We start from the raw sequence: 12,295 nt of genomic DNA, 5'->3' as shown, positions 1-12,295 counted from the left end.
ATTTAATTGATGAACTGCCCAATTAGCTAAAAGCTCCTTCATTAGCTGGCGGCCTGCGAGTAGATATCATGTGATATACTTAGGCAGAACTTTGACATTAAGAGCCGTTCGACAGTGGAATGGACTTCTTTGCAACGCTATAGTTCTACGATTCTATGATTCTCCCAGCGTATTCCGGAATGTGGTCCAGTCTGTTATTTAGGACTGTGCAGTTGAGCTTCCTTTCTACCCTCCCCCGCTAGCCACCCATTCACAAGTCATCTTAATGCACGCCTCACCAGAGGTATCTAATGTCATGTCCAATTACGTCTAGTTAGGGGCTAATCTTCTATACAGTAAGGCAGTGCTCACCTTGAAGGATTCCCAGTGCTCATTTGCAATGCCAGGCCTTTCCTCACACCTGCGCTGATGCGGTAGGTACACAAATTAATCAGGAGCTCCAAAGAAGGAAGGAAGGAAGGAAGGGGGGGGGTGAGCAAAAGAAAGAAAATGTCCCTAAGTTTCTCGCCAATCAGCGATGACAAAGGCACTACAGCATGTGGGAAATGGTCTGCCATTCACTCCCGAACGAGTTGATTGCTCTCGACAAATGGCCCCTGAATAATAAGAAAAGGTACCAGCCGCGTGCCAGGGATACATCAAAGTCGCAGCTGCATCAGTCCAACTGAACACAACACATAGTAAGTGAGAGATGGAGCCCTTTTGTGGCTTTCTGTGAGCCGCGGAAAGTTCCAGAAGCAGTCTTCTTGCATGGTAGGTTTGCCTGCAAGGCAGCAGTCCTGAAGACTCATGGCAATGTAATAATAATAATAATAATAATAATAATAATAATAATAATGCAATTCGCTCCCTCTAATAGCAAAGAGGGGTGGTGCATGCCAAAAGTTTTTTTTCCAGCCAGAAATGAGAAACGAGAAGGTATTGACGGGCTCAGTGAAGTGTAGGTGGGTTCCCACGAGGCAAGACACAGCAACAACAGCAAGAACCTTTATGGAACAACATAACTAGGAAACAGAGGCAAAGCAACTGCTTATATACATTTCTCAAAGCCTGGGCCACTCCCATTCCCGACGTGATTGGCTGTCTAAACTTCCAAACTGCGAATCACGACTCAGAGTTCAAGCGCCAATGGCAGAGGCCCAAATCCTGAAATGTTCTGTGATTGGACAACATGTATCGAATCAGAAGACAGGAGCTCGGAATTCTTAGTCCACACTGAAGCTCAGGCAAACACAGAATGCTGAATACATAACACTCAGGGCAACCTGAAGGTTTTCAGGGGGAGGGGTGTGCAAAAAAAGATGGGGAAAAGACCAATGAAGACTGATTATGCTCAGGAATCATAGAGGTGGAAGGGACCACACAGTCCTGGGGAACCTTTTGCCCAACATGGGACTTGAACCCATCGCCCAGAGATTAAGAGGCTCTACCAGCTGAGCTATTTTTTCCCATAGACTGTTGCATACCAGGAGATTCAACTGGGGTTGGGGTGAGAATGGAGTATTATGGAGGAAGGAGTCACTGGCAGGAACCATAGAACCATAGAATCATAGAATCATAGAGTTGGAAGAGACCACAAGGGCCATCGAGTCCAACCCCCTGCCAAGCAGGAAATACCATCAGAGCACTCCTGACATATGGTTGTCAAGCCTCTGCTTAAAGACCTCCAAAGAAGGAGACTCCACCACACTCCTTGGCAGCAAATTCCACTGTCAAACAGCTCTTACTGTCAGGAAGTTCTTCCTAATGTTTAGGTGGAATCTTCTTTCTTGTAGTTTGGATCCATTGCTCCGTGTCCGCTTCTCTGGAGCAGCAGAAAACAACCTTTCTCCCTCCTCTATGTGACATCCTTTTATATATTTGAACATGGCTATCATATCACCCCTTAACCTCCTCTTCTCCAGGCTAAACATGCCCAGCTCCCTTAGCCGTTCCTCATAAGGCATCATTTCCAGGCCTTTGACCATTTTGGTTGCCCTCCTCTGGACAGTTCCAGTTTGTCAGTGTCCTTGAGGATGTACAGCAGCATGAGGATGTACAACCAACTTGAGGATGTACAGCAGCATTTGGTTGCAGGTCCTTCCACTTCTGTACGTTTGCAAATAAATAGAGTGCAGGGAATGGGGAGCAGAGAGACAACACCACACTCCCTCAAGTAGCCAGGGCGTGTTAGCCTTACCCTCCCACCATACAAAGGGCACTGCTTGCCGTCTGGAGGTAAAGATTCAGACGTCTGTCTCCTTCTCCGGCTGCGTTCCAGTTGCCAAACCATTTCTCTCCAGCCCCCATGCAAGCAGGCAGGGTGCACTCAATAGCTAGGAGCTACCAGCCGTGATTGCTCATTTTAGAAAGTATCTTCCAGCCACCAGTCTTCACTGCAAAACATTTTCCTGCAAATAACTATTCACATACTTTTGTACTTTGCGTAAGGTGGTCGACCAATTTGCTGGTTCTGCCACCTGCATTTGGCTTGGCTTCACTTTGACATAAATTTGAAGTCCATTCCTCTGACCCCAAAAATGCTGGGAACTGTAGTTTACCCCTAGCAGAGCTACAGTTCCCAGCACCCTGAACAAACTAACGTTCCCAAAATTCTTTGGGGTCCTTTAGATGTATGCCTTTGATTCTGCGATGCATTTAGAGGTATCTAGGGTGCCATTGGAGTCCTCCATGGATTTGCTACAGCAAAGAAAATCAGGCATCCTTTGGGAAGGTGGGGCGTGACAGAATTAGTGTTCCCTGCGAAGAGGAACTGATTATCAACCTGCACTGTGAACTGTAGCACTGCATTTCTGAGCACAATTCAAAGTGTTGGTGCTGACCTTTAAAGCCCTAAACGGCCTCAGTCTAGTATACCTGAAGGAGCATCTCCATCCCCATTGTTCAGCCCAGGCCCAGGGTCCAGCTCCGAGGCCCTTCTGGTGGTTCCCTCCCTGCGAGAAGCGAGGTTGCAGGGAACCAGGCAGAGGGCCTTCTCGGTAATGCCGCCTGCCCTGTGGAATGCCCTCTCATCAGATGTCAAGGAAATAAACAACTATCTGACTTTTAGAAGACATCTGAAGGCAGCCCTGTTTAGGGAAGTTTTTAATGTTTGATGTTTTATTGTGTTTTTAATATCCGGTTGGGAGCCACCCAGAGTGGCTGGGGAAACCCATCCAGATGGGTGGGGTATAAATAAATTGTTTTTGTTGTAATTCTCAGCATCCTTAATGTACTACACACACCTCTTTAATGTGGCATGATACCACATTAAATATATAGTGTAGATGGGATCATTTGGTGATCATAAAGACTCAAGAAACTGAAAACGACATACTTGCTCATCACTGAGGAGTGGGATGTTCTAGAGATTGCTCATTCTGGAGGAGTACTGTGTCCAGTTCTGGGCACCACAGTTCAAGAAGGACACTGACAAACTGGAACGTGTCCAGAGGAGGGCAACCAAAATGGTCAAAGGCCTGGAAACGATGCCTTATGAGGAACAGCTAAGGGAGCTGGGCATGTTTAGCCTGGAGAAGAGGAGGTTAAGGGGTGATATGATAGCCATGTTCAAATATATAAAAGGATGTCACACAGAGGAGGGAGTAAGGTTGTTTTCTGCTGCTCCAGAGAAGCGGACACGGAGCAATGGATCCAAACTACAAGAAAGAAGATTCCACCTAAACATTAGGAAGAACTTCCTGACAGTAAGAGCTGTTTGACAGTGGAATTTGCTGCCAAGGAGTGTGGTGGAGTCTCCTTCTTTGGAGGTCTTTAAGCAGAGGCTTGACAACCATATGTCAGGAGTGCTCTGATGGTGTTTCCTGCTTGGCAGGGGGTTGGACTCGATGGCCCTTGTGGTCTCTTCCAACTCTATGATTCTATGATTCTATCAACCAAGCACCTGCTTCCCATCCTGGCCTTATGGGGACTAAGCCCTCCCTTGCCTGGAGTCCCTTCTCTGCCCTCCCTCCTCCCCTCCCTCCCCACCCCTTTTCTTTTGGCAAACGCATCCTGATTTCTCCACTTTGGGCTTTGCCTCCCTCTCTGTGCCCCGGTGCATGTCAGAATGGATCAGATCTAAAGTGGGACAGCTCAGAGCGTGGCTTTAATTTGATACTCTTTCCTTGTTATTTTAAAAGGCAGCCACCACCTTTACATGCGCTCGGGCCATGAATTATTCATGTGCCAAACTTGCCGCTGTCCTATATTCCTGCTCGCTCCTCAGACTCGGGCGGCGGAGACATCTGCTGCTCTGTCCCTCTTGCAAACGAACAAACAAACCACAAAAACCACCATCCAGGTGAGAGTTGGATTGCCTCTTAGTAAGTCACAAATCTGCTGGGAGCTCAACAGTAGGTGGCGCCAGATCTGATGATAGACACAGCCAATGATGGGCAGAGCCAGTTGATTCTATCTTTGTCCCCATTCTCCTCCCTGCTGAGTTCTACAAGGGCAACACTGAGACTAAGGAGAAGGAAGAGGCCAGCCAAGACCATCCTCTAGTCTGGATTTGTTGTTGTTGTTGTTTGTTTGTTTGTTTTTTAATTATTTTCTTGGTTTACAAAAGTAGGTGCCTTGTGTCTCTTTTTTCAGGTTGTACAGTCTTTCTTACAAATCAGTTGCATTTGGCGTCCTGCTACTATTTTAATTGTTTTCTCCTGGCTGTGTGTATAATCTGCAATCTTGGCACAGAGTGCCTTGCCGAGAAAAGCCGAAGTCTTCCGAGCCTTCGGGGCTAGAAATCTGCTTTCTGAGATGCTTGGAATGCAAACACGATAGGCAGTGTCAATATTTGTGCATTGCTTGGTACAGTCGTGGGATGTGTACTGCACACTGATCTCCCTCTCTCTCTTCTTGTGACTCTCTGTAGGCCACACCCCCTCCCTGGCCACAAACCTCTCTCTAGCCACACCCACTTCCCCCAGGCCACACCCATCACCAACTTCGCTTGACGTTGTGCTGGTCCCGGGGGTAAGGTACCTTGGGTGTAGCAGAGTCCACACGAAGAGGGGCAAGGTCCGAGGCAGAGTGCCGGGCGGTGAACAGGAACGCTGGAACAGGAGGCTGTGCAGGGAACAGGAACACCGGATGGTCGGGGACAGGAGGCCGAGCAGGGAACAGGAGTACCGGATAGTCAGGAACAGGAGGCCGAGCAGGGATCAGGAACGCAGGAAGGTCCGAAGCCAACAACGACGTTGCTCCCGCAACCTGGGGCCGGGCTGACTGGGCTTTTATCCTCTTCTAAGGCCAGGGGCGGTCCCGGCCCCCAGGAGCCCCGCCTCCTCTGGCCTTAAGGCGAGCACTCCTCCTGGGGGCAACCAGTTCCCTTCGCCTCTCTGCTCTAAACCTCTGCAGATCAGGAGAGGCCGAAGGGTTACTGGGCCCTGGAGGAGGCTCACCTGTGGCCACTGAGTCGTCAAGCCTCTCTGGGGCCAGAAGGGCTTCACCTGGGGCCAGCTCCTGATGCACTGCCACAGGTGCAGGCTCTCCAGCATCTAGGCCTTGCCCCAGTTCAGCCGGCCCTGGAGGCGGGGACTCCTGTGCAGGCCGGGATTCCTCTGTTTCATCCTCCGAATCGGAATCCCAGGCCATCACACCATCCCCCCTCCCAGGCCCCCCCCTCAACCGAGGGTCCGGACCCGGCTTGCCGGGGTACGTCGCATGGAACTCTCGGAGGCAGGCAGGTGCGTGGACGTTGGCCGCAGGTTCCCAGGAACGGTCCTCCGGTCCGTACCCCTTCCAGTCAATGAGATACTGCAGCTTTCCCCTGCGGTATCGGGAGTCCAGGATGCGTTCCACCTCGTACTCAGGCTCTCCCCGAACCAACACTGGCTGCGGTCGGGGACGGTTCGGGTGGAACTCGTCGGGTGGGGCCACCGGACTCAAAAGGGACCTGTGGAAGACCGGGTGAACCTTCAGGGTTGCGGGTAACCGGAGACGAAATGCCACAGGAGAGACTTGGTCTACGATAGGGAACGGGCCGGTGAAGCGGGCGTCCAACTTCCGCGAAGGTCGAGAGGGGTGGAGGTGGCGAGTGGAGAGCCAAACCAGGTCACCGACGCGAAGTTCCGGCCCCACCTGGCGGTGGCGGTCGGCCTGGGCCTTGTACGCTTCCTTGGCCTGGTGCAGTTGCTCCACCAAAAGCTGTTGCTGGGACTGGAGCTCTTGAAGCCACTCCGTCACCGCCGGGACTGCGGATGTCGGCAGCACCTCTGGAAACAGCCGTGGATGATAACCATAACTGGCCTGGAACGGGGTCTGCTGGGTGGACGCATTCACCGCGTTATTGTAGGCGAACTCCGCCAATGCCAGGTGGTCGACCCAGTCATCCTGCTGGTAGCTGCAGTAACACCGGAGGTACTGCTCCAGCACCGCGTTCGCCCGTTCCGTCTGGCCATCGGTCTGTGGGTGATAGGCTGACGAGAGGCAGACCTCCGTCCCGAGGGTCTGGTGTAGTGCTTGCCAGAACCGGGATGTGAACTGAACGCCCCGGTCGGACACCACGCGCTCAGGTAGGCCATGCAGGCGGAAGACATGCTGAAGGTACAGCTGAGCAGTTTCCTTGGCTGTGGGTACAGATGGACAGGGAGCGCAGTGCACCATCTTGGTGAAATGGTCGGAGAAAACCAGAAGGCAGGTACAGCCACGAGACGAGGGTAAGTCCACTACAAAGTCCAACGAAACCGTGTGCCAAGGGTGCGGTGGAACTGGCAATGGCTGAAGTAGGCCGGGGGGTCGCCCGGTAGGTCCCTTAGCGCGCCGGCAGACATCACAACCAGCAACGTAGCGAGCCACGTCAGCCTTCAGGCGGGGCCACCAAAACTCTCGACTGACCAGATGGGTGGTCCGATACCGTCCAAAGTGCCCCGCTGCTGGGGCATCATGGGCCATCCGGAGAACCTCCAGCCGTAGTGGCCCTGGCGGGATGTACAGACGACCGTGGTGCAGCAGAAGGCCCTGATGCAGGACCAGCCCCGGATACTGTGGGCTGGACCCTTCAGCCAGCTCCCGGAGTCGTTCCTGGGCCCAAGCGTCGACCCGCTGCTGTTCCCGCACCCGAACCTGCAGTGGCTGCGCCTCCTGGGTGGCCAGGAATGCAGCCGGAGGTAGGATCGTGGTGGGTTCTGCTTGCTGTACCGTGTCTGCGTTGTCTTCAGGTTTCCGGGACAGGGCATCCGCCTTCTGATTCTGAGAGCTAGGGATGTAGCGGATCCGGAACTGGAACCGGGAAAAGAACAACGCCCACCGGATCTGTCTTTGGTTCAGCTTGCGGGTGGTCTGGAGGTACTCCAGGTTCCGGTGGTCGGTTCTCACCTCCACCGGATGTCGTGCCCCCTCAAGATGGTGGCGCCAGACCTCAAAGGCTACCTTGATGGCCAGTAGTTCCCGCTCCCACACAGTATAGTTACGCTCCGCTGGTAGGAGCTGGCGGGAATAGAAGGCACAGGGTAAGAGTGGCGCTTCAGGACCAATCTGTTGAGACAAGACGGCACCGAGAGCCGTACTGGAAGCGTCGGTCTCCACCACAAAGGGTCGAGAGGGGTCAGGATGTTGTAAGATTGGTGCCCTCTGGAAACAGGCCTTCAACCCCTGAAACGCCTCCTCTGCCTCCTTGTCCCAGGAAAACGGCGTCTTTGGGCGCAGTAGCCGGGTCAACGGGGTGGTGCGATGAGCATAATCAGCGATGAAGGTCCGGTAGTAATTGGCGAACCCCAGGAAACGCTGTAGGTCCTTGCGGTTCCGGGGTGCCGCCCATTCTTGAACCGCTGTCACCTTCCCCGGGTCCATTTGCACCCCATCTGGAGAGAGCCGGTGACCAAGGAAGTCCACAGTCCGCTGATGGAACTCGCACTTGCTGAGCTTTGCGTACAAACGGTGCTCACGCAAGCGCTGCAGCACGGTCCGGACATGTCCCTCATGGCGGGCCGGGTCACGGGAGTAAATCAGTATGTCGTCCAAATACACCACCACGTACTTGTCTAACAAGTCCTGAAACACGTGGTTGATGTAGCGTTGAAACACAGCAGGCGCGTTGCACAAACCGAAAGGCATAACCAAATATTCGAACTGCCCGTACCGGGTCCCAAACGCTGTCTTCCACTCATCCCCGGCTCGGATCCGAATCAAGTTGTAGGCCCCCCGGAGGTCCAGCTTGGTGAACACCTGTGCCCCTTGCACCCGCTCCAGCAGCTCCGAGATAAGGGGCAAGGGGTACCGGTCTGGGACGGTAATTTTGTTCAGGGCTCGGTAATCATGGCAAGGGCGGAGTTCCCCACATTTCTTCTTAACAAAAAGCACCGGTGCCGCGGTGGGCGAGGTGGAAGGCCTAATGAACCCACGCTCCAGGTTCTTGCGCAAGAAGTCCTGCAAAGCCTCGCGCTCTGGCTCTGTTAGGGAATATAAGCGACTCACTGGTAAAGGCGCTCCGGGTTGGAGGTCTATGCCGCAGTCAAAAGGCCGATGCGGCGGCAGCTGGTCTGCCCCCCGTTCCTCGAACACGTCCTGGTAGTCCTGGTACACGGCTGGGAGCGTGGGTGCTGCCTCCTCTGAGGGCGCGGACGCCAGCGTTCCGGATTGAGCATGGGAACATGGGACTGGGAAGTGCACGGTCCGTTTGACCCAGTCAATCTGAACGTTGTGGGCTTCCAGCCAGTCCATCCCGAGCACCAGGGGGAAGCGGGGCATAGAGGCAATGTCCAAAGTTCGCAACTCCCGGTGCTGCTGGAGACACAGGACCAGAGGCTGGGTCTCCTGAGTAACGGCACCTGACCGCAGAAGTCGTCCGTCAATCGCTTCCACCTGGACCGGTACTGGCTTGTTCCGAAGTGGCACCTGATGATGGGCGGCAAAAGCAGCGTCCATATAGGAGCGGGTTGCCCCTGAATCTACCAAAGCATGGGTGAGGATCCAGGGCCCACCTGGAGGGTATAAACGTACCGAAACCATAAGATGTTGCAAGTCCATTGGTGCGGGCCCATTCTGTACGGTTTGGGACCCCCGGTAGCTAGGGCCATCAGCTACTGGGGTTGGCGGTTTCCCTGCGGCTGGCGTTTCTCAGGGCAGGACCGAGCGAAGTGTCCACTTCCGCCACAGTAAAGACAGAGATTTCCATCCCGACGCCGCGCCTTCTCTGCGGGGGAAAGGCGTGGCCGCACTGCCCCGAGCTGCATAGGCTCCTCCGTTAAATCAGTTGTGACCGTGGGGCTGCCGGAAAAAGCTGGTGCCGTGAACTGGAAGTGTCGGCGACCCCGGGCCTGACGACGATCCTCCAACCGGTCGTCTATTTGTAGACTCCGTTGAATGAGAGTGTCCAGCGTGGTGGGGCGTTCCATTGTGGCCAACTGGTCCAGTACCTCGTCCGAAAGCCCTTCGAGATACTGGTCCCGCAGTGCCGAGTCATTCCAGGTCAAGTCCTGTGCCAACAGCCGAAACTCCGTGGTATATGTGGCCACCGTGGACTTGCCCTGTTTCAAATGCCGAATCGCCCGGTTGGCTTGACTCTCTTTCTGGGGGTTGCCGAACGCGGCCTCCAAACGATTGCAAAACCCCGTATAGTCTGCCAGCAAGGGGGAGTCTTGCCTGAGTAGCGGCAACGCCCACTTGGCCGCCTGGTCCTTTAACAAGCTAATCAAAAAGTGCACCTTGGTACGGTCGTCAGGAAAGTTCCGGGCTCGCCCCTGAATATACAGTTTGGCCTGGGCCAGGAACATGGGAAAGCTGGCCGGGGCTCCATCAAATTTCTCAGGCAAAGCCACTGGGTACTTGCCCGGAGCCGGGGCGTCGGCCCCAGGAGCCGGTAGGGCTTCCAAGCGTTGCTGAAGTGCCTCAACCGCGTCACTGAGCTGCTGCACGGTGTGAGACAAGGCCTGGTTCTCCTGGGCCAAAGCCACCAGTGCAGCCGCCTGTTCAGCCATGGCCTCTGGCTCTTCCCGAACGCACCCCTACGAAGGGGGAGTGCGGGAGGTGGCGGGAGCAAACTGTGCTGGTCCCGGGGGTAAGGTACCTTGGGTGTAGCAGAGTCCACACGAAGAGGGGCAAGGTCCGAGGCAGAGTGCCGGGCGGTGAACAGGAACGCTGGAACAGGAGGCTGTGCAGGGAACAGGAACACCGGATGGTCGGGGACAGGAGGCCGAGCAGGGAACAGGAGTACCGGATAGTCAGGAACAGGAGGCCGAGCAGGGATCAGGAACGCAGGAAGGTCCGAAGCCAACAACGACGTTGCTCCCGCAACCTGGGGCCGGGCTGACTGGGCTTTTATCCTCTTCTAAGGCCAGGGGCGGTCCCGGCCCCCAGGAGCCCCGCCTCCTCTGGCCTTAAGGCGAGCACTCCTCCTGGGGGCAACCAGTTCCCTTCGCCTCTCTGCTCTAAACCTCTGCAGATCAGGAGAGGCCGAAGGGTTACTGGGCCCTGGAGGAGGCTCACCTGTGGCCACTGAGTCGTCAAGCCTCTCTGGGGCCAGAAGGGCTTCACCTGGGGCCAGCTCCTGATGCACTGCCACAGGTGCAGGCTCTCCAGCATCTAGGCCTTGCCCCAGTTCAGCCGGCCCTGGAGGCGGGGACTCCTGTGCAGGCCGGGATTCCTCTGTTTCATCCTCCGAATCGGAATCCCAGGCCATCACAGACGTCCTCACTGAATGTTTTAGCCTGACTAGGAATGCGTCCTTCCAGTGCTTCTCAATTTGGGTCCCTGGATGTTGTTGGACTACAACTCCCATCATCCCTGACCGCTGGTCCTGCTAGCTAGGGATGATGGGAGTTGTAGTCCAACAACAGCTGGAGACCCAAGTTTGAGAAGCACTGTTTGAGCACTGGTAGTGTGGCTTACTTGACTGGATGGATGGAGGACAGAGAGGGGTGTGTAGAAACTACCGTATTTTTCTCTCTATAAGACGCACCTTTTCTGCTTTCGCTGAAGCCGCCTGAAGCCCCCGGAGCGCAGCGCGAACTCCTGCTGCGCTCCGGGGGCTTCAGGCAGCTATCCGCAAGCCTTCGGAGTGCAGCAGGAGTTCCCACTGCACTCCGAAGGCTTGCGGATAGCCGTCTGAAGCCTGGAGAATGCAGCGGGGTCCTCTGAAGCCTTGTTCTCCAGGCTTCGCTTTGCTGGAGAGGCGCTGCACAGTTTTCCCTCTCTGCGCAGCGCCCCTTCAGCGAAGCTGGAGGAGAAATGGAAGGGGCTCCGTTTCTCCTGCCGCTTTGCTGAAGGGGCGCTGAGCAGAGAGGGGGCAATACCCCCCCCCTGTTCTCCCCCTCCTATGGTCCAGTGCGTCCTATGGTCCGGTGCATCCTATAGAGCGAAAAATACAGTAGCTACTCTACCAAAATAAAATGTGCCTCCAAAGCTCTGCCCACTTTTGTCCCTGGCCCCACCCACCACTGGTATGCCTACTCTCCAACATTTCTCAAATAAAACAGGGACATCCTAGTCATTATTATTAGCAGTAGTATTAGCATTATTACCTCGGCAATCTGACTGGGTTGCCCCAGCCACTCTGGGTGACTTTCAACATATGCAAAAAGATAATAAAACATTAAACATTCAAAAAACCCTCCCCTATACAGGGCTGCCTTCAGATGTCTTCTAAACGTAGTATAGCTACTTATCTCCTTGACTCGGTGGTTGCATAACTCCATACCCTCCAACATTTCTCTGATGAAAATAGGGACGTCCTAAGAAAAAGCGGGACATTCCAGGATCAAATCAGAAACTGGGGCGGTTTCTGTAAATCTGGGATGTCTCTGGAAAAGACACCTGGAGGGTCTGGCAATATGTAACCCTAACCCTAACCCTGGGGCCCAAGAGTCAGAAGACACCCTAAACACAATGTCAGCACACCATACGTAACAAAAAACCCTATATGCTACCATGAAAATGGGTTGTCAGTTTGCCACACTGGGCCAGGACCAAGGCTCATGGGCTAATTCACAAAACCATGAGCAGCTTCATTCCAAAGTGTTTTAAGGGCTGCCTGATCTCTGTTTGTTTGTTTGTTTGTTTGTTTATATTTATATCCCACTATTGTCTCCAAGGGATGCGGGTGGCGCTGTGGGTTAAACCACAGAGACTAGAATTTGCCGATCAGAAGGTCGGCGGTTCGAATCCCCGCGACGGGGTGAGCTCCCATTGCTCAGTCCCTGCTCCTGCCAACCTAGCAGTTCAAAAGCACGTCAAAGTGCAAGTAGATAGGTACCGCTCCGGTGGGAAGGTAAACGGCGTTTCCGTGCACTGCTCTGGTTCGCCAGAAGCAGCTTAGTCATGCTGGCCACATGACCCGGAAGTGGCCAGTCAAGTGAGATGAGCGCCGCAACCCCAGAGT

General features: G+C 54.3%; 1 protein-coding gene across 1 annotated transcript in view; it reads left to right on the top strand.

The window, feature by feature from the left end:
- UQCR10 (ubiquinol-cytochrome c reductase, complex III subunit X) overlaps positions 1–12,295 on the top strand; it is a 433,107-nt gene that overhangs the window by 278,232 nt on the left and 142,580 nt on the right. The gene's annotated exons all lie outside the window — the stretch shown is intronic.

The sequence above is a fragment of the Podarcis tiliguerta genome (genome assembly GCF_965153285.1).
Source record: "Podarcis tiliguerta genome assembly, chromosome: 16".
In the NCBI taxonomy this organism is placed as follows: Eukaryota; Metazoa; Chordata; class Lepidosauria; order Squamata; family Lacertidae; genus Podarcis; species Podarcis tiliguerta.
This window is presented reverse-complemented; position numbering and strand designations above follow the sequence as displayed.